Below are 22,529 nucleotides of genomic sequence, written 5' to 3'. Positions count from 1 at the left end.
TACATTTTACCTTCACAATATGTAGTCTTGCACAGTGATGCATATTTCTTCTCTTAGCCTGTGAGTTTTTTTTTTCCTTTCCTGTCTACATTATTAAAGCCTGCCTTGTTTTTCTTTTTTGTTAAAATAGAATTCGATCTCTTCATGACCTACTTATGCATGTTGATAATGAACGTGTGTTTCACTGATGGTTGCCCATAGCATGACAATTTCAAAAGTTCTTTTTTTTTTTTTTTTTTTAATTTTTATTTATTTATGATAGTCACAGAGAGAGAGAGAGAAAGGCAGAGACACAGGCAGAGGGAGAAGCAGGCTCCATGCACCGGGAGCCTGATGTGGGATTCGATCCTGGAGACCCGGGATCGGGTCCCTGAGCCAAAGGCAGGCGCTAAGCCGCTGCGCCACCCAGGGATCCCAATTTCAAAAGTTCTAATATCCTTTATTAAATCCTGCTGTGTGGCATGAGTTAAAGTGATAGGATTTTGGATAACTAGGGATTATACAAGGATGTCTTCTTTCTGTTGAATTTGTCTAGTTATAGTAGGATTTAACAAATAAAATTGAAGGAAACGTATAGTGATAGTTTAAATGTATAATCATCACGTCAGTAAATTTTTCCAAACCTGTGTTTGAAATTGTTTAGTCTTTAAGCATTCATTCATACCTTAGTAGATTATGTATTTGAAAATATATTTGATAGCCATATAAGATAGGTATACTAAATATTTTTTTTTAAATTTAATTTTATTTATTTATGATAGGCACACAGTGAGAGAGAGAGAGAGGCAGAGACACAGGCAGAGGGAGAAGCAGGCTCCATGCACCAGGAGCCTGACGTGGGATTCGATCCCGAGTCTCCAGGATCGCGCCCTGGGCCAAAGGCAGGCGCCAAACCGCTGCGCCACCCAGGGATCCCGGGATACTAAATATTGATTTACTATTTTCAAGAGAAGGAATTGGAAACTTTAGAAATTGGAGAGAAATGTCAAAGTATGGACAGTTGGCTGGACCGATAGGACCTTTGGGGGTTGTGTGCATGTGAGACAGCACTTTTAGGAGATTTCATAGTTCTGTTCTCATATTTAGTATGACAGGGTCAGAAATCTGAACTTTCCCAGTTGATCTAGAGTATGCAGGCATTGGAGGACTAATGTCCTCAGAGTCACTCTCTAATTAGACTCATAAGAAGAACTAGGACCTGGATACAAAGCATGGTTGTTCCTTCTTCAGGGCTCTTTCTAGGAAATTTTGCTTCTTGGGAAAGCACATTGTTTAGTGACAGGCAGATTTCAGCAGATGGACATGGGTAGTGTTTTGAGGAGTAACCTAAACTGTATTTTTTATCTGCTGGGCTTCTCTGACCCTCCAGAGTATTCACCTTTCTCATCAGAACATTCTTCCTGCAGATACATTTTCTCCTGTTGAATGAGGTTAAAGAAGAAGTCAAATTTTTCCCTTTGGCTCTGTCTTTATCCCCATTTTTAAACTAGTTTTTCATGTCCTTATCCCCATTTTTAAACTAGTTTTTCATTTGTTTAAATTCCAGTCCTAAGGATATTTGTATCTGATTCAACATTAGTCTTGTTGCTTCTGTTCTGTTCTGAGAATGCAGCAGATACTTAGGACACCTCAGGATACCTTAGGTGTCTCTTTGAGGGGAAGACTGATGGTACAGAATTTTTTTTTCTTTTTCTTTTGCAGGCTGTATATCTCACCCATTTTGTTTTTATCTGTTTTTACTTTCAAAAGGAACCATCACCTGAAATTTGGACACTTTACTGAGAACTGTCAACATTCAGGGCAGCTTTCATTAGCAGGAGGAATTTGGACCTGACATAGGTAAACTCATTCTTTTTTGATAATTTAACTTATTAAAGATCATTATAGTATAAACGTATGTAAATAAATTTTATTTATTTATTTAGATTTTATTTATTTATTTGACAGAGAGAGCACAAGCAGGGAGAGTGACAGGTTCTGCAGGGAGCCCGATGCGGTGCTCAATCCCAGGACCCTGGCTGGGATCATGACCTGAGCCGAAGGCAGATGCTTAACTAACTGAGTCACCCAGATGCCCCAGTAAATATTACTTTAAATAGGTAATGCAACAAGGTATACAATTCAAAAGATATAAATGGGGGTGGGGTGCTTGGGTGGCTCAGTCTTGGTTAAGCAGCTGACTCTTGATTTCACCCTCCAAGAGATCAAGCCCTACATGGGGCTGTAGGTTTGCTAAGCAGAGAGTCTGCTTGAGATTCTTTCCCTTTGCGCCCTCCTGTCCTCCCCCCCACCATGAGTTTGCACTCTTTCTCAAATAAATAAATCTTAAAAAAAGAGAAGATATAAATGGGTAAAAAGTACATATTCTCACTTTTGCCATCAGCTAGCCAGTTTCCTCCTTTTGGTTAACCATTGTTCTACAGTTTCTTTTAGGACTTTTCAGAGATATTCTATACAGAATACTCTGTAAAGCTTATATATGTATATGTATACATTTTATTTTATTTATTTATTTTTTTTAAATTTTTATTTATTTATGATAGTCACACAGAGAGAGAGAGAGGCAGAGATACAGGCAGAGGGAGAAGCAGGCTCCATGCACCGGGAGCCTGACGTGGGATTCGATCCCGGGTCTCCAGGATCGCACCCTGGGCCAAAGGCAGGCGCCAAACCTCTGCGCCACCAAGGGATCCCATATGTATACATTTTAAAATGTAAATCATAGTATCTATACTTGCTGTTCTGAATATTTTTTAATTTAACACTAACTTGAATGTGATTTTTAAATTATGAGAACATGGGCAGCCCTGGTGGCACAGCGGTTTGGCGCCGCCTGCAGCCTGGGGTGTGATCCTGGAGACCAGGGATCGAGTCCCATATTGGGCTCCCTGCATGGAGCCTGCTTCTCCCTCTCCGTCTGCCTGTGTCTCTGCCTCTCTCTCTCTGTGTCTATGAATAAATAAATAAAATCTTAAAAAAAAAAATTATGAGAACATATGGAGCTCCCTCTTTTTATTTTTTATTTTTTTTAAAGATTTTATTTATTTATTCATGAGAGACAGAGAGAGAGAGGCAGGGACACAGGCAGAGGGAGAAACAGGCTCCATGCAGGAAGCCTGACACGGGACTCGATCCCGGGTCTCCAGGGTCACGCCCTGGACTGAAGGCGGCACTAAACTGCTGAGCCACCTGGGCTGCCTGAGCTCCCTCTTTTTAAAATCATTGCATGGTATTACATTTCGTACATGTACAGTAATTTATTTAACCAGTGCAATATTAAAAGTCATTTAGGTTGATTCTATTTCTATATATTGATCTATTTATATACCATTATCTCAATGTTTTATTTTTTTCCAAGACTCTTTTTTATTAAAAAAAAATTTATTTATTCATGAGAGACTCACACAGAGAGAGGGAGAAACACAGGCAGAGGGAGGAGAAGCAGGCTCCATGCAAGGAGCCTGATGAGGGCTTGATCCCGGGAATCTGGGATCAGGCCCTGAACTAAAGGCAGACACTTAACCGCTGAGCCACCCAGGCGTCCCACCTCAATGTTTTAATTGTTGTAGATTTATAACATGTTTTCAGAACTTTTCAGGCGATGCTTGTTTATTTTTATTTTTTTATAAATTTGTTTTTTATTGGTGTTCAATTTGCCAACATACGGAATAACACCCAGTGCTCATCCCATCAAGTGCCTCCCTCAGTGCCCGCCACCCAGTCACCCCCACACCCTGCCCACCTCCCCTTCCACCACCCCTAGTTCGTTTCCCAGAGTTAGGAGTCTCTCATGTTCTGTCTCCCTCTGATATTTCCCACTCATTTTTTCTCCTTTCCCCTTTATTCCCTTTCACTATTTTTTATATTCCCCAAATGAATGAGTCCATATAATGTTTGTCCTTCTCCAATTGACTTATTTCACTCAGCATAATACCCTCCAGTTCCATCCACGTTGAAGCAAATGGTGGGTATTTGTCATTTCTAACGGCTGAATAATATTTTTCTCTCATTATATTTGACTTTAGAATCGATATGTCAAGTTCCAAAAACCTATTGATAGTTTTATTGGGAATGTCTTTAGTTTATGGACTAATAGAGAAATATCTTTCAGATGTTGACTTTTCTCGCCTAGACATATGGTATGCCTTTCCATTTAAATGTTTTTTATAAGTCCTTGGAAAGGACATTTTAAAAATGTTTTTACACAGATCTTACAAATTTTCTTTAATTTTATTCCTTTTTATTTTATGTTAAAAATAATTTTCCTGTTTTACTTGGGACAATCTCAAACTTTTAGAAAGGTTGCAATTATAGTACAAAGAACTTTTACATCCCTGAAAAGTCTTTTACATTGCCTTCATGCCCCATTGCTTCTCAATACTTGTGTGTATTTCCTGAAAAGTCAGTTTCGTATGTAACCATAGTATTTCCATCAAAATATAAAAGTAACCATTGATAATTACTTTCATCGAATCTTTAGACTTTTTATATATTATCATTTGTAACAGTGACGTTCTTTGTAGCAAAGATATCCAGTCCAGAATAATGCATTGCATATTATTGTTTTTAGATCTTTTAAGCATCCTTTCAGTCTCAAATAGTCCTTAATCTTTCCTTGATTTTTGTAATATTGACACCTTTGAGGATTACAGGCCAATTGTTTTATAGACTCTTCCTTAATTTTTGTTTTTTGATATTTCCTTGTCATTAGATTCTTGATGCAGGAATATCACAGAGGTGGAACTGTATTCTTTTCATTACGTCTTATTAGGTGGTACACAATTTCATTTTGTTCTGCTACTGGTAATGTTTACTTTGATTGCTTAATATCTCCTATGGTAGAGTCTTCCATGCTTCTCCACTCTAAATTTTTTTGTTTTGGTTTGACAAACTATGTGAATACTTTATTAAGCTTTCAATTTATTTTTATTTATTAGGACTTATGGTTTCCTGTTCTAGTCAGTGAGTTATAATCTGTTAATATTATTATTTCTATTGATGCTTAAATTGTCAAAAGTTTGGCCCCCTGGGAATTCTTTATGCTGGTTCTGTGTCCTTCTGACATGTCCCAACATTCTTTGAGCATTCCTTCCCTTTTGGGCACAGTAAGATATGCAAGCTCATCCTGAACTTTTCCTACCCCATATATTTAGGAGCCAAGACCTAGGTGGTTATTGATATTGGGATGTTGCAGTGAACTGAGCTAGAAAATATGTGTATATCCAGATGTACACTTATGCATATTTATCGTACGTACACATGCACACACACAAAAGTTATATAACAAATGTATTAATATTGGAACATTGTTATACTCTGGAATGACTTTTTAGTCGTGGTTTATTATTTTAATGTACTCTTGGATTTTACTCCCTCATTTTTTTAAAAGAATTTTTTTTTTTAATAATTTTCATCAATGCTCATAAATAAAATTGTGCTGCACTTTTCTTGGGCTGTTTTGCAAGTTTTGTTACCCATTTAGGCTTGCTTTATAAAGAGTTCTAAAGCTTTTCTTTTTCTTGTGCTCAGAACTAGCTTAAATAGCATTGGATCATATTTCTTAAAAATTGGGCGTAATTCTGTGAAACCATCTGGGCTAAGAGCTGCAAGTTTATTCTTAATTTAATGGGCTTTTGGTTTTTTTTTTTTTTTTCTTGGTTGATTTTGTTTTTTGTTTTTTGTTTTTTGTTTTTTTGTGATAGCTGAAGAGCCTAGCAAAGAGGTCAGTTATATTTGGGGTCTGGATCTCGGGGCTACAAAATGTGTGGTCAATTCATTGCACCCTCTTATTGTTTGACTTCAAGAGAGTGATTTCCATTTCTGAGTGTTAGTTTCATCATCTCTCAAATGGGAATAATTGCAGCTGGCTAATAGCACAGAAAACTTTTAAGAATGAAAACGAAGTATTGTATGTTACAGCACAGTATAGAACCAAACAAATGCAAGTTTTTTTTTTTTTTTTTTAAGATTCATTTTAATAAGATTTCAGTGTTCAAAGAGTTGTCAATGTGGATAGTCTTTAGTATAAGTCTGTTGAAGGAGTTTGTTGCAGATGGCCCATATCACTCTGCAAAAGACCAGGCTATCCACAACAAAGAAAAATTATGAGTCCGTGAAACATAATGTGTTTATTTTTGTGAACATTAATGAGGGTTTGGTCTTGTATTTATTAAAACCATATTTTAAATCAAATAGAAGCATTAGGTAACAGGTTATGATTTTCCTTTGTGCTTGTATCATGTTTATATTTGTGATTTTTATAGTTTGGTTAAATATTTGAGATTTTAAAGAAACTTAAACTCATCTAGGTAAACATTGGAAATGTTTTCATGTATTTAGATGCGTTTACATGCTAAAGAAACCCTGTATTGATATTAAGATTAAGACTAAATGAAAAAAAAAAAAGACTAAATGATTTACAAATACCTGTGCAAGGTACTATGCCAACATTGCATACAGGATGAGAATATAGTAAATCCTTTTCTTGCAAGCTTGGTTTTTTGGACAGGTAGTTACCAAAAAATGTCCAAATTGCCATGGTTTTTAAATATAGTATTCCTGGGACTCCTGGGAGGTTCAGTCAGTTAAGCATCTGCCTTGGGCTCAGGTCATGATCCCAGGGTTTTGGGATTGAGTCCTGCATCAGGCTCCTTGCTCAGTGGGGAGCCTGCTTCTTCCTCTGCCTGCTGCTCCCCCTGCTTGTGCTCTCTCTTTCCTCCTTCTCTGACAAATAAATAAAATCTTAAAAAGAAAAAAGTAAAACAGTGTTTCTTGCATTCATTAATACTGGAATAGGCAAGGACAGTTCAGAGTGTCTGACATTTTCCAGCCGTTTTTTTTCTCCCCACTGGGTATAGCTGATAACGTGTATGGCTTATATGATTGTGAATCTTTAGAAATAATTTAAAAGTTTGCATACAAAATTACATTTAAATGTTTTCAAAATATTTCAGATTTTAGACGTTTAGATGTTAAGACATCTGTTAGTTTGAAACTAATAATAAGTGATTTACTTGGCTTCTCATAAGTTCTTCTGATAGGCCTAAATAGTTTAGGTAATTTCATTTGTAAATGTGAAATGTGCTTCACTGTGGAGCTGGTGGTAGTGATACGGGTTCCACCCCAGGCACTGAGCTGATCTGCTCCAGACTTTGTGCAGGTATTGCAGTCCGTAAGTCAGTGAGGGACTGGCCAGTACTCCTGCCAGGGTGCCGGGTGCTCAGGGGGCCATGCAGGCTTTTGGTTGTCACGATGCTGCAACAGGTGGCTCGGGTCTGGGTGGGCATTGGGACCTGGGCGACTTGGGTAGGTCTTCTTGCCTATGCCAGGGAGCATTTCCTTTTCCCAGGTCTTCTGATGGAGGAGATGATCCAAGCCCAGCAAACTATCTAGTTGGAATTCACAATTATGTGCAACGCAAGTTTTGGAAACTTGAAATCGCTTTATTTTCTTTTGCTGTTTTGTGTGTCCTTATTAATCCCCCTGCATAATAATAGGGATTTAGAAAGCGAATCAGGTTTCTAAATTCACGGTCATAGGAGAACAATCCTTTTTTTTTTTATGCATGCAGAAATGTTAGTTGGCATTGATTACATATTTTTTGCTCCTGTCTGGACCCATATTTTAGGTGTAGTTTTGTGGATTTTCCTAAAGTTGGCATTAGCAGAGAATTAGGTTTTTATTTTTTTTAAACTTGTATTTTAAAAAACTTCAGTTTCTCTTTTTAGCCCTTTTCATAAAGGTCATGAATCTCAGATACAAATTTTCATGTTTTATTTTTTATTTATTTATTTTTTAAATTTTATTTATTTATTTATTTATTTATTTATTTATTTATTTATTTATTTATTTATGATAGTCACACAGAGAGAGAGAGAAAGGCAGAGACATAGGCAGAGGGAGAAGCAAGCTCCATGCACCGGGAGCCCGACATGGGATTCGATCCCGGGTCTCCAGGATCGCGCCCTGGGCCAAAGGCAGGCACTAAACCGCTGCGCCACCCAGGGATCCCAATTTGCATGTTTTAAAAATGATTTTTACATTTTTCATAACTTTTAAAGCATTTTTTGTTCCATGCTTAGATGTTTTAGAGATTATGTTTGGCTTTAAATTTAAAATAGTAGATTTAGAAGGAGTCCAGCAGTAAAGAAAATGTTGGTCATTTTTAATTAGTATTTTCCATTCTTAAAAAATAAACAACGGCAAGATGATGCTTTCTTTGCCTTGTGATCATTGTCTATCAGATAATTTACTATTAAATGTAGTACCCATATTACTTTAGAATATATTTTTTACTTTCTTCAAAGGATTTAGCATTGTGTCTACATTTATACTTACTGAGTTTTTTCTTTTCTTTGACTCTATTCTCTTTACCTTGACCAATTGAATTGTAAGATCTGATGTGACATTTTCCTGCATTGCAATGTGAGAAATTGCTTTTATGAAACAGTACAAACTACTTCCTAGATAAAAAGATTTATTATTTAGAATTACTGCTGTTTGTAAACTTTCTTTTCCTCTGCTATTAATGATGCATTTATGTCCAAATTTTCTCCCAGATCAAAGGGTATTGGTAGGATACATAGTTCATATAGCTAGAAAAGATTATCTGAGTTCCTAGTGTACAAATGATTTTTTTACACAAATTACCTTTTAATGCCAAAATCATTGTTGATGTTATAGTTGATGATTATATAAAATTCGGTTATTTAGCCACTTGATTGTTCATTCAATCTGTAAATTTAAAAGTATTTGTAGTGTGTTGTGGGTTGTATAACAGTGAGACTAAGGGAAGGAGACCCAGGCAATTTATTGCCATCTTAAGTTTTTTTTTTTTTTTTTTCATTTTAAGTATTTGAATACAACTACATAACCCAATCACCGACTTTTCAATTTAAAAAATGTCACAAAAGATAGTTAGAAAGCACCTTAAAGCCCTGTGTTGAGATCTTTATTAGCCATGCAGATTTTAATTTAAAGTATATTTCAATTTTCTAGGTATTTTCAGAAACGTATCATTGGTATTCGTTGTTTCATCAATTTAAAAAAGGTTTTATGTAATGAGGTGTGCAAAAGACATGGTATAGTCCTATGAATTCACCCAGATATAATTGTGTAATTCTCTTGTATTCCATCTGCTTTCCTTTAGCAATCTTGTCCTGAATTTTGTGTTCAGTATTCCCTTGCTTTATCTCTGTATGTGTGTGTGGGGGGGTGTTTTAAGATTTAAAAGAATCCTTGTATATGAGGAGAGGGGCAAAAGGGGGCGAAAGAGGATCCCAATCAGATTCTCTACTGAACACAGAGCCTGATGCAGGGCTTGAGCCTCACATAAAGATTTTTGTTTTTTTTTTAAACTCTAAGCCCAATGTGGAGCTTGAACTCACAACCTGGAGGTTAAGAGTCATATGCTATACCAACTGAGCCAGCTGGGTACCCCAGTATTCTCTTGTTTTAAAAAGATGGATTTATTTTATATGCGTTTATCATTAAAGAAGAAATTTTTATTTTTTACATTTGTAAAAATAGACATACGGTTTGAATAGTCCAAGACTTAACTTTCTGAGGTACATATGTATGTTGTTGGGAGTAGCTTTGGTTTGTTCGTTTTCACAACCATATTCCATTGGTTGAGTATATTCTTCTCTATTGATTCTACTATAAATGGACATTTTAGTTGCTTTCAATTTTTAGCTATTACAAAAATGCTACTGTGAACATTATCATAAAATGTTTGTTATTGAACATATGCTATAGTTTCTTTAAGCTCCATAGCAGGGTTTTTTTTTTTTTTTTTTAAAGATTTTATTTATTCATGAAAGACGGGGGTGGGGGTGTGGGGGGTGTGGGGGGGGTGGGCGGAGACATAGGCAGAGGGGGAAGCAGGCTTCCTGCTAGGAGCCTGATGTGGGACTCAATCCTGAATCTCAGGATCACACCCTGAGCCAAAGGCAGACGCTCAACTGCTGAGCCACCCAGGTGTCCCGATAGCAGGGTTTTTGAACTTCTACACACTTGACATTTGGGGCTGATAATTCTTTGTTGTGGGTGCCTTTTTATGCTTTGTATGTTTAGCAGTGTCCCTAGCCTATACCCACTAGGTGCTACTAGCACTTCTCCAGTTGTGACAAATAAAAATAACTGCTGACATTGCTAGTTTCCCCTGGGGATAAAAATCACCTCTGGTTGGGAACCATTGTTACTTTTGACTAATGAACAATTAAAAATTATCTTAAAAATTTCATACATGGGGATTTTATCTTTTGATTTAAAATTTATCTTATAATTTATAACTTAAAAAAATTATAATTTATAATTTAAAAATTTATCTTTGAATTTTATAATTTATAAATTAAAAAATTCCTCTTTTTTTTTTTTTTTTTTTTTGGTAAGCATATATCCCACATAAAAGCTCTTATTGTTGGGTCCCTTGGTAATTTTTTTTTTTTTTTAAGTAGGCTCTACACCCAGTGTGGAGCCCAACACGGGGCTTAACTTACCCTGAGATCAAGATCTGAGCTGAGATCTAACCCACTGAGCCACCCAGATGTCCCAAGTTTGTTATCTTTTTGATTGATACACTGATAAATTTTAAAAGTATAAAAGAGTCCTCAGACTAAAAAGTTTGAGTAAACTGTTCTAGGCTTCCAAATTCCTTACTTACAGAGTAGGGTTAATAATAATACTTACCTTGTTAGGCCTCTTGGGAAGACTAAATGGGTGACTGTTTCCTATGTTAGTGGTGTTGTTTGCTACCTATTTCCTATAGAAGGATAGTTTACCTTTTTTTTTTTTTTTTTTTGATTCAAATGGCATTTATTTTCAAGGTCCATCTCACATTCACCTCTTCACTATGCTCTTCCCCACTGTGCCCAGTTTTTCTTTTCTCTAGAATCTCCTAGAGCATTTATATTATATACTCTGAAGTACATACTGCCTTGTATTGCCAACTTTGCTAGTATTCCTTAGCCTTCTGAATTTTCAGTTTCTGACAAAGGGGAAGAAATTCCTGGTCACTTGTCCAATCTTTCTTACTGTTGTTTTCCTTCTGATTTTGGTCAAGGTAGGCAGTTATCCTGGGAGGAATTCTTTTTACTATTGGATTCTGTACCCAGAGCTAGGTGGAAGCATATTTCAAGCACCCAAATCTCCCTTTTTCCCTCCTTGTCTATTTAATTTCTATAGTAAAATCTCAATTATACCTATAATTATCTTTTCAAAACTCTTTGACCTTGAGTCAGTTTGTTATCTTTTTAAAAAATTCATTTTAGGGAGAAAGAGAGTGCACGCACCCACAAACACTCACATGCAAGCAGGGGGAGTGGCAAAGGGAAGGAGAGAAAAGCAGATTCTTCACTGAGGGTGGAGCCCACCCTGAAGCTGGGCTCCATCTCCTGACCTGAGTCGAAATCAAGAGTCCGACACTTAATTGAGCCATCTAGGTGCTCCAAGTTTGTTATCTTTTTGATTGATATATTAAGTGCTGCCTCTGCCATTAAAAATGCAGAGATTCTTCCTTTTGCTTTGACTTGGATACTTCTTTAGGGATTCATCGGCAGAGTTAGGATCACTTTGTGGTCTTTTCTGTTATCTTTTCTGTAGCGGGTGTAGCTCTTTCAGTAGTCAGTGCCTGTGTTTTGCATTTTTGAGATGGCTCTCTTATTTTAACCTAAGATAAGACAGTTGTTTTTTCTTCCTTCTTATTCCCTCCAGGTCCTTGAAGTTAAGTAATTTTATCAGACAGATTCCTTGATTAATCTTTGTACTTAGCTATAGAAAGAGAACAATCACTTGAAGGAATGAATGGTTTAGGAGGGATAGGTAGTGAGATCTGAAAATCTCTATGCTTTGGAGGAAAATGATGGGACTAGTTATCTTACGTGTCAAGCTTTGAAGTTAGGTGATTTGCAATCGGAAGCCATTTTTACTAAGAGAATGGTTCAGTAAGAATGTTACCTTTGGAAGATTTATCTATTCAAGTAGAAGTTGGGGGTATTGTGGAGTTAAAAGCTTGGGAATCAAAAAGGTATTGATTAAATAGGGACTTGAACTTAACTAAGTTACTTGATTTTGGTTAATGCAAATAATTAGTGTCTTTCATCTCTTTGCACTTTGTTCCTTCCTCTCTTACATATAACATTGGGGCCATAAAAGACTTAGATACTGGTTCCCAGACTTCTGGATTTGAAAAAATAAGTTGGACTGACATAGGCCTTTCTTTCCTTTTTTTGGGTCAACTTTTAATTTTCTAAAATAAAAAGTATCAAAGAAAGCTTATTATCTATTGTTACTGTCCAAAAAATATCAAGAAAGTAGAAAGGATTCTTTAAGAATAAAAGCTGGAACTGTATGAAAAATCAGAGCACTTTCATTCCTATTTTTTGGAGGACTGGTTCACCAGCATTTAGGAACATAGAATTTGTTCAATTTCCAAAATTTAAGGGTTACTAAGACTTAACATGAACAAAGGTGTAGTGCTTAGGTGAAGTCACACTTCTAGGTATTGATGGAGGCATAGTTCAGCTGACTTCTGTGGCTGTGATCTAATCCACTGGTTCTTAACTATTTTTTGGGGTCATGTGTGATGTATTTTTGAGAGTGATAGGAACTTGTAGATCCTTATGATGGGGAAGGAGGGGGGACAAAGGACAAGAATAATATGAAGACTGAAGAGAGTACAGATGAAACTAGAAAAACAGGCATATGCATTTGAATGGACAGTTTTCCAGAAAAGTGTACATTTTAAAAACAGATTCTAGAAGCAGTAGAAATATTGTGACAGATGGTAACTACACTTATAGTAAGCATTTTATATTGTATATATTAAGGTGCAATCAATATTTTGTACACCTGAAACAAATACAATATTGGATGTCAGCTCTACTTCAGTTAAAAAAAAACACATTAGAACATGCAAAAAGAAGTAGTAGAAATATACCATTTAAGAGAATTGAATCTCTTCAATTATAGTTATATGTCTTATGTAGTTATATGTCTTACCCCAAAGAAAATGCCAGGTTTGATGGTTTTGCAGGCTAGTTCTATAAAGCATTCCAATAATTCTTAACTCTAACCCTTACAAAGTCAGAGTTTCTCTCAGGAACACTCCCTGGCTTATTTTTTCTTAGGTAGTAAATTTTAATGCTATCATTAGACAAGGACAGTGTGAATAGGAATAAGGAAAATTACAAGCCAACCTCACTTGTGAAAATTGTTTATGAAACCTTAAATGTATTATTAGCACGGATAATTTCAGTGTGTAGTTCTGATAATACAGCCTCAGGTTGTAATACAGGTTAGTTCAACATTAGAATCATATTTAATTGAAATAATAGATAAAAGTAGAAAACTTATTGCAACAGATAAAATATAACATTTATTTGTAACTTAAAAACAACAACAACAACAACAACAAAAACCTCCTAGAAAAAGGAACCAAGTAGAACTTTTGTAACCTGCTAAAGGGTACCTATACAGAGTAAATATTCTGAAGATAAAGGTTAGAAGCATTCCCTGTATATTAAGGCAGTCCACTGTCACTACTACTCTGGAGCACTAGGATGTCGTAGGTCAATAAGATGAGGAAGAGCAATGAAATAGAATAAGTATTGTGAAGGAAACAACAAAAAAGCACCATTCTCAGATATTTTTCATATGATAGTCTAGATAGAATCATTAATGAATCTATAGACGAATTATTGAAAATGAGATTATAAGTAGGTGATTGGGTATGAGATTAATTTAGAAATTAATGACATTTTTATATGCCAGCAACAAAAGGAAAAACTTGTAGCTTAAAAAACACCAAAATGAAAAATGTTATATTTAAAACAAATGCACACCCTATTTAAATGTTAAAACAAAGATAACTGAATTCTTAAAAAATTAAAGACAGGCTCTGGAAATATCCCATAGGAAAGGCTACTAAGGAGACTTGACAGCTACATGCATTTTCTTTTTTTTCCCCCACACAATTTCTAATTCTAGACTGAATCCCTTACTAGAGGGAAAATAAAGGTATGAAGTATATTATTCAGTTGCTTGAAAAAATTGGAACACAGAAAAAATTGGAACACAGAAAGTGTTGTATCTTCCTAAACTTACCAGAGTTGAAAATTTTATTGTCTCTATGCAAGAGAAGATCCCTGTTCTTAGGACATACACACTAAAGTTTTTAGGGGTAACGGACCACAATATTATGCAACTTACTCTCAAATGCTTTAGAAAAAAAGTTGTGTGTGGGTGATAAATATATGGAGAGAATACAAATTAATAAGGCAGCAAATAGGGTAAAAGATTAATAGATGAATGTGGGTAAAATGTATACAGGCTTTTTCTTTTTTTCTGTTCCAGCAATTTTTCTGTAAATTTGAAGTTTTTTTTTTTTTTTTTTTAAGATTTTTACTTATTTATTAGAGAGTGAGTGTGCATGTACATGTGTGCAAGCCTGGGGGTGAGGGTGGGGTAGGGACAGAGGGAGAGGGAGAGAGAAAATCTGAGGTAGACTCTATACTGAGGGTAGAGCCTAATGCTGGGCTTGATCCCACCACACTGAGATCATGACCTGAGCCCAAACCAAGAGTTGGATGCTTAATTGACTGAGCCACCCAGGTGCCCTTGAAGTTATTTTTATTTTTATTTTTATTTTTTGTTTGTTTGAAGTTATTTTTAAAGAGAAAGTTAGAAAAGATAACAATATCAACAAATATAAGAATAAATCCATAAAGCTTTGTGTTTTTCTTTAACTCGGAGTATAATCTGGCAATGTGGAAGAGAGAAAGGTAATAGCTGTGTTTAGTTGCATGGAAAGACTTAGACAATTTCTGACTTTTCATTATTATAAGACACAGACTGGTTCTTTCCTAAGGTATTGAGTAGTTTTTATTTTCATTAAAGATGTAAATAATAAAAAAAGATGTATACATCTATTTTATTTCTACTTAAAACTTACACAATCATTTGCCTATCTTTTGTTGTAGGGTAGAGCCTTTTCTTTGAGTAAGGGTTGGAGTCCTGCATTTCCTCTTTGGCATAAACTACACCCACAATACAGAATCTGCCACTTTCAGTTTCTGTTTTTTTTCTTTTCTTTTCTTTTCTTTTCTTTTCTTTTCTTTTCTTTTCTTTTAAGAGTGAGAGTTAAATTCTTAAGGTATTATGAGCTGGAATCCTAGATTTTACAAATCCCTCTACCCCCTAATCTTTTATGTTGCAGTTCCCATACTTCATTTGACATCACCTTTCCCTTTTTTTCTCTCCTTCCCTTTTTAAAAAATCATTTCATCTTTACTGGATCATTCCAAAAGATTCAACTTAAATCTTATAGAAACAATACCATTGTTGTATTCACACGTCATCTATTTAATTATTTCAGATAATTGGCACAACTGGCATAAACTGGATTGGAAATAAACACTTGATTGCTCAGCTTACAAATCAGCTGGTATTTAGACATAATAAACATAGTCTACTAGTCTCTAGTATACAGTGTTTTTTGTATACTAGAAAAAACTAGTGTTTTTTGTATACTAGTGGTGTTTTTCAGAGATAATATAGTATGTTTCCTTTATCTGGTAAATCTGTTAAGTAGAAGGTTATTGGGAGCTTCTACTCTAGTAGGCCAGTTAAGAGTAAGTAACTGGGTATCTAGCTAGTTTGTTTAATGGCTCAATTTCTAATTTATACTAAATATTACAAAATGAATTTTGAGTCATTAAAGTTAATTTCATTTAGATACACCAAGGAACCGATTGTTGGGAAGGATTACTCGTAAAAGGCAAACAGGTATGAATAAAACCTTCATTTGATTTACATCTGGTATTTGTATACCAGATTTCTTTTCCATTCATCATTGTTATCAGTTTATATTTGGTAATTTATCAGCCATGATTCAATTACAGGTAATGGCTACCCCCCTGGTTAACTTCAGCAGAAAGGGATTTGATACTGGAGCTGTTGAAGGTTGGAGAGCAGACTCTTAGCTGGGTCCCCAGGGACACATCCTCTGGAGTGTCTCCCAGAAAACCACTGCTGGAGGTGCTGCCAAAGGAACTGCCATTTCTGCTACAAATAGAGAATTGAAGAATCAGAATTGGGGATCATAGTACTGCAAATGAAATCTGGGGAGCAAGAGGTTGCTGCCGCATTTGTTGAACATGAACATGCCATCTCAGTTGGCATCTCTTCATACAGAGATCAGGAATAGTGCTAGGACTTGTTCTTAAGAGCTACATTACCTGTGCTAGCTCTCTTCCAGCCAGAAAAATGCCTTGTAGTCTCCAATTCTTTCCACACTTTCCCCAGTTCTGAATTCAAGTCTCCTCATACTAGAAGAATTTAAATCGTATCTGGAATGCCTGTTGCAATGTAGATTTCAGCTCTTCAGATTATCCAGTCTCTTGAAGGTGCAGACTCTTCAGGTGTTTACCCTATGACCTGCATTATGCCTAGGATGACTGAGGCTTGTTTTTTTTTTTTTTTTTTTTTTTTTGTTGTTGTTGTTTTAGGCTTGGTTTTTTTCCCCTTCAAATCTTTCTCTGGGGCTGTACGTACTCTTTATTGTGCTTCTCTCTGCTAATGTCCTTCCTTGGTCATTCTCTGTTTATGCAAAAGGAAGATCGTGGCTGCCCCAGCCCTTCATAGCTTCATCTGTTCCCCAGTTCTGAGTTTCTGGAGGAGTTATTGAGCTAGTGCAGGCCAATTACAGTATGAAGGATTGATTGCCTGGATTCATTGGTATGAGTGGGAGACATTCTTGAGGGGAGGAGAAGAAGATGGTTTCCATGGGCTGAGGGGTGGGAGTTTTTTATGAATGGTCTCATTACAAGGGCTAAGATATAATTGATTCTCATTATTTTCCATAAAGTAGTTATTTTCTATAAAGTCACTGAGAATGATGAATTAGTGAGTACTGAACCATTGCTCTGAGGGGAAATATAAGGTTAGATTCCCATGAAGCTTTCAACACACATTTTTTTCAACTGATCTATATATCACCTTACTTTATGTGTATTTTTTTAAAGACACCTTACTTAGTATATAATTATTGATTCATTAACATTAAACTCATGCCAGGAGCCCTATAACTGGTGCATAAAGTTATATAAGAAGTATGTTTGTCATAGGGCACATCATAGTTTTCTTGCACTTTGAAACTTGGGGGCTATTTTAAGCAGCTAAATCACCAATAAGAGCACAAAAATGCAAAAACTACTGGCACTAAATAGACTGCAAAAGTATGTTTGTTTATAGTTTGAAGGCTGAAATGAGGGAGTATTGCCCTGTTGGACCTCCGCTGAAGGGATGTGCCTGTTGGGTGATTCAGATATTTCATCATTATGCATGTCTGTGAATGACCATACAGGTGTCACAAGTATTGGTTTGGGGATTACAAATAAATTCTGGAAAATAGGTGAATTTGCTAATGCTGAATCAGGGATGATTGTATATATGCAGTGAAGGTGAGGAGAGCATTAAAAAATGACACTGTCAATTGGTAGGGAGTGTTGCCAGGAAAGCCTTCACAGTCTACATGTCAGACAAACTTTGAAAGATGGATTTTGCACTATTTCCTTAGCTCTTGCTATGGGACCTTATGCAAGTATTTTAATCTTCATCATTGGTGAAATAGAGACATTCATGGTTATTTTCAATGGAACTATTAGATTATTTATTTATTTATTTTTGAGCTTTTAGGTTTAAATAAAATACATGAATGTATTTTGCAGGTATATAGCTCACAGGACGTACTCAGTAATGTCGTACATGTGACGTGCATGTTTAGATGCAGTACACTGAAGGAGGGAAATAGCTTGGCACTATTGGGAACTTTGATTAGAATGAAACAAAGATTTCAGGCAGGCTAAAGGGATCTTTGAGACTGGGGGAGAAGGCAGGAGCTAGATCATGGAGGTTGCATCCATGCTGATAGGATACTGAGCTATCAAGGGATTTAAAAAAGGTTGGTATGGGGAGCCTGGGTGGCACAGTTGGTTAAGCGTCTGCCTTCAGCTCAGATCATGATACTGGGATCAAGCCTCACATTGGGCTCTCTGCTTGGCAGGGAGCCTGCTTCGCCTTCTGCCTCTCCCCTGCTGTGCTCTGTCTCAAATAAATAAGTTCTTTAAAAAAAATAAAATAAGGATGGCACGATCACTTTTGTGTTAAGAAATTTTGTTCTATGTTTTTGTGGATATATTAAAGAGCATTTAAGGAGTTGAACTAAAGATGAGTAAATCGGCAAAGACTTTTGGAGTAGTTTAGGAAAGAAAGGAGGACCAAAGCTTGATTTAGGATAGTAACTTTGGGAATAAAGACCAGAGAATGGATATAAAAGATGTTCAGGAAGTCAAATAGATAATAATTGGTACCCATATGGATGTGGAAAGGCAGGGCTGAAGATGGCTCCTGGGATTCTGATGTGGGCCTTACATTGGAGGGCAGGGCTTGTGGAGGGAATGCTCTCCTTTTCTGCTTCCCCCTCTACCCTGTTAAAGGTTTGGATTCTGCTGTTCTTGTTCTAAAGGCCCTGGTCGTGATCTGTGTTTCCCTTTATTGTAGTACCTTGCCTTTGTTATTAGAGCCTGGCTGGCTCTAAAGGCTCTGGTCGTGATCTGTGTTTCCCTTTATTGTAGTACCTTGCCTGTGTTATTAGAGCCATCTGTGTACTTGTTCCCTCTTGCACTTGTAAGTTCTTTGAGGATTGGTCCTGGTCAGAAAAAGGCAAGCAGGACTGTGGATGGATTGAATGACCCAAAATTGGGACTGTTGGGTTGAGAAACAGATTTTGGAGGAAAGATTGCTTTTTATCCCTATTAAGTTTTGAATTCAGTTTTGTCTCTGTTGAGTTTGAGGATCATCTCCAAATGGCTGTGCCTAGTAAGCACTTAGATTTACTGGACTTGGATTCAGGGGAGAGAGGTCTTTGTTTGCATTTCTGAAGCATTGGTAAGGATAGTTGGATGAAATTTCCCATGGTGTCTGTGTCTGATGGAAAGGGAAGACAACCACAGAAAGAATCTTATAGTATACCAGTAGTGAAGGGTTTAGCTTGGGAGGAACACAGAAAAGAGTTTGGGGTGGAGAGTGGAGTTAACCATAAAAGAGTCAGTGGAGGATGGTGTATGTGTGTGTGCCACCCCCCCCCCCCCCCCCAGGTCTGCAGAAGCTGTACAGTTTTAAAGGCTCCAAAGAGACTGGTAAACCTGCAGCCAGTTTTAAAGGCTCCAAAGAGACTGGTAAACCTGCAGCCAGTTTTAAAGGCTGCAAAGAGACTGGTAAGAGGACTAAAGATAACATATAGCATATAGCATATAGCAGCTAGAAGGGCACAGGCAAACTTTTCCAGGGTGATTTCAATGCACTGGTGGCTGGAGATGTCAGATTGTAGTGGGATTGATGATTGAATAGATGAAGTGGACAAAATGAGTTTAGACTGTTAGAACAGTTTAGACTGTTCTTTGTTGGGGTTTGCCTATGAGGGGTTGGAGAGAGAAGGCTGTAGCTGAAGTCTTTCTAGGAAGAGAGAGATGGTGTATAGAGAACCTTTAAAAATTACATGGGAAGGACACCTCGATGGCTTAGTGGGTCAGGTGGCTGACTCTTGGTTTTTGGCTCAGGTTGTGATCTTGCCCTCTGTCCACCATCCCCACCCCTGCACATGTGCTTGTGCACACTCTCTCTCGAAAACATAAAATCTTTTTAAAAAATTACATGGGAGAGATTTGAGAATGTGTATAGGTGGTGGTGGGTAAGAAGATAATAAAAGGTACTTAATTTGATTAATTTTTTTAAAGCCACCATGCCGACGTCTATGTGCTTACTATATAATGTAGTAGACTCTTCTATTTAGCTGCCCCATCACAATGCTGTAGAGGAGAAGTGGTTGGGAAACAGAGGTTTTAGTTTAAATAACTTTCCAGAGATCATGTAGTCATTAAGTAGGGGAGACAGGAGGGATTAGAATCCGTTCTGGGGGAGCCTTTGTTGCTCAGTCTGTAGGGCATGCATCTTTCAGTCTGAGGGTCATGAGTTCAAGCCCCACGTTGGGCATGGTGCCTACTTTAAAAAAAAACGAAAACCAATTCCATGGGGCTCTAAGTATGATCTTGCCTCTACCTGGCTGCATCTTACATGAGATAATCATAATTTGAAAGAAATAAACAAGGTGATTTACTTCAACTCCTATTCTAATAGTAATTGTTTTTAAAGATTTATTTATTTGAGAGAGAGAGAAAGAGAGAGAGAGGGAGGGAGGGAGGGTAAGGCAGAGGGAGAGAGAGAATCCTTAGCAAACTCCCTGCTTAGCATAGAGCCCAGTGCAGAGCTCAATCTCATGACCCGGAGTCAAAATCAGGAGTCGGACGCTTAACCAACTGAGCTACCCAGGCACCCCAATAGTAGTTTTTTGAAAATATTTTATGTATTTATTCATGACACAGAGAGAGATAGAGAGGCAGAGACACAGGCAGAGGGAGAAACAGGCTCCATGGAGGGAGCCTGACGTGGGACTCGATCCCAGGTCTCCAGGATCACGCCCTGGGCTGAAGGCGGCATTAATCCTCTGGGCCATCAGGGCTGCCCATGTTACTGCTCTTTTAATCTTCTTTTTTTTCTTCTTTCTTAACATTATTGTCTCTTGCTTTTCTGTGAAAACTTCCGGTGACCAGTTGTTGACACATATAGTTTTTACTCGTATGTATGATGCTCGTATGTATGATGTCCTTTTATTCTGTTACAATCCTTGTTCCCAACCTCTGTCCCACTCTCCTATCTTCTTCTTTCTTTTCTTTCTTTCTTTTTCTTTCTTTCTTTCTTTCTTTCTTTCTTTCTTTCTTTCTTTCTTTCTTTTTCTCTTTCTTTCTTTCTTTCTTTCTTTCTTTCTTTCTTTCTTTCTTTCTTTCTTTTTCTTTCTTTCTTTCTTTCTTTCTTTCTTTCTTTCTTTCTTTCTTTCTTTCTTTCCTTTCTTTCTTCTTCTTTCTTTTTCTTTCTTCCTCCTCCTCGTCATCGTCGTCGTCGTCTTCTTCTTCTTCTTCTTTTTATTTATTTATTTATTCATGAGAGACACAGAGTGAGAGGCAGAGACACAGGCAGAGGGAGAAGCAGACTCCATGTGAGAGCCCGATGCGGGATTTGATCCTGGGACTCCAGGATCATGCCCTGCGCAGAAGGGAGGTACTTAAGCACTGAGCCACCCCGGTGTCCCCCCACCCTCCTTTCCCACTGGCATTTGGAATGAAGAGTGTCTCACAGTTAGGATATGGTACATTGCTTTCTTATGTGGTATTTATTTTGTTCCTCTGGCCCCTTATTTCCTGACAACTGGTTTAATGGCTTGGTTTGGATTCAGATTTACTTTTTTTTTTTTTTAAGATTTTATTTATTTATTCATGAGAGACACAGAGAGAGGCAGAGACATAGGCAGGAGGAGAAGCAGGCTCCCTGCGGGGAGCTCGAAGTGGGACTCAATCGCAGGACCCTGGGATCATGACCTGAGCCAAAAACAGATGCTCAACCACTGAGCCACCCAGGTGCCCTCAGATTTGCTTTTTTTAGATAAAAACAATTAATAGGTGAGACTCTATATATTCCATTGCTTCAAATCATATCTGCTTATTCCAGTGATAATAATGAGATTGACTCCTCCATTATAAAACTTCCTGTTAACTTGTCACCTTGTGATTTTAGCATCCATTGATGATGTTTCCCTAGATTATTTATATTACTAAGGATTGTAAAAAAAAAATAGTGATTGTATAATTCTGTTATTTTTTCTATATTTATTAGTTGGAACTTTTCTATAAAGAAAAACTTTCTGCTATCAATTCTTTGCTTACCCTGAAACCCATTTGTTCTGGAAAAAGCAAGACAAGGGCTTGATTCCTTCTCTTTATTTATTAAGTTTTGGGGTAATATGTTGATATATTCCAATGGTGATTGATGCTTTTTAAAAAGGAATATTATATACTTATGGATTTAATAATTTTTTTTAAAGAATTTATTCATTCATGAGAGACAGAGAGAGAGAGAGAGGCAGAGACACAGAGGGAGAAGCAGGCTCCACGCAGGGAGCCCAATGTGGATGGATTTAATAATTTTTTTTTTTTTTAATTTATTTATGATAGTCACAGAGAGAGAGAGAGAGAGAGAGAGAGAGAGGCAGAGACACAGGCAGAGGGAGAAGCAGGCTCCATGCACCGGGAGCCCGATGTGGGACTCGATCCTGGGTCTCCAGGATCGCGCCCTGGGCCAAAGGCAGGCGCCAAACCGCTGCGCCACCCAGGGATCCCAAGATTTAATAATTTTTTTTAAAGAATTTATTCATTCATGAGAGACAGAGAGAGAGAGAGAGGCAGAGACACAGACAGAGGGAGAAGCAGGCTCCACGCAGGGAGCCCAATGCGGAACTCGATCCCGGGTCTCCAGGATCACATCCTAGGCCGCAGGCAGGTACTAAACCACTGAGCCACCCAGGGATCCCCCAGCTTAATAATATTTTTTAGTATATTTACTTCACTATGGACTCATAGTTT

General features: G+C 37.1%; 1 protein-coding gene across 32 annotated transcripts in view; it reads left to right on the top strand.

Annotated features, from left to right (window-relative positions):
- KDM4C (lysine demethylase 4C) overlaps window positions 1-22,529 on the top strand; it is a 460,147-nt gene that overhangs the window by 43,852 nt on the left and 393,766 nt on the right. For 18 of the 32 annotated variants that reach the window (XM_072728383.1, XM_072728382.1, XM_026001369.2 and 15 more), the window contains one exon: window positions 1,750-1,839. The exons of 8 other annotated variants lie outside the window; for them this stretch is intronic. The gene's annotated coding sequence lies outside the window, so the exon portion shown is untranslated. Of the gene's footprint in view, window positions 1-1,749; window positions 1,840-1,947; window positions 2,100-22,529 lie in introns of all 32 variants that reach the window. 6 more of the 32 variants (XM_072728385.1, XM_072728378.1, XM_072728375.1 and 3 more) reach the window with 1 other exon arrangement.

Source organism: Vulpes vulpes, chromosome 12 (assembly GCF_048418805.1).
Source record: "Vulpes vulpes isolate BD-2025 chromosome 12, VulVul3, whole genome shotgun sequence".
NCBI lineage: Eukaryota > Metazoa > Chordata > Mammalia > Carnivora > Canidae > Vulpes > Vulpes vulpes.
This window is presented reverse-complemented; position numbering and strand designations above follow the sequence as displayed.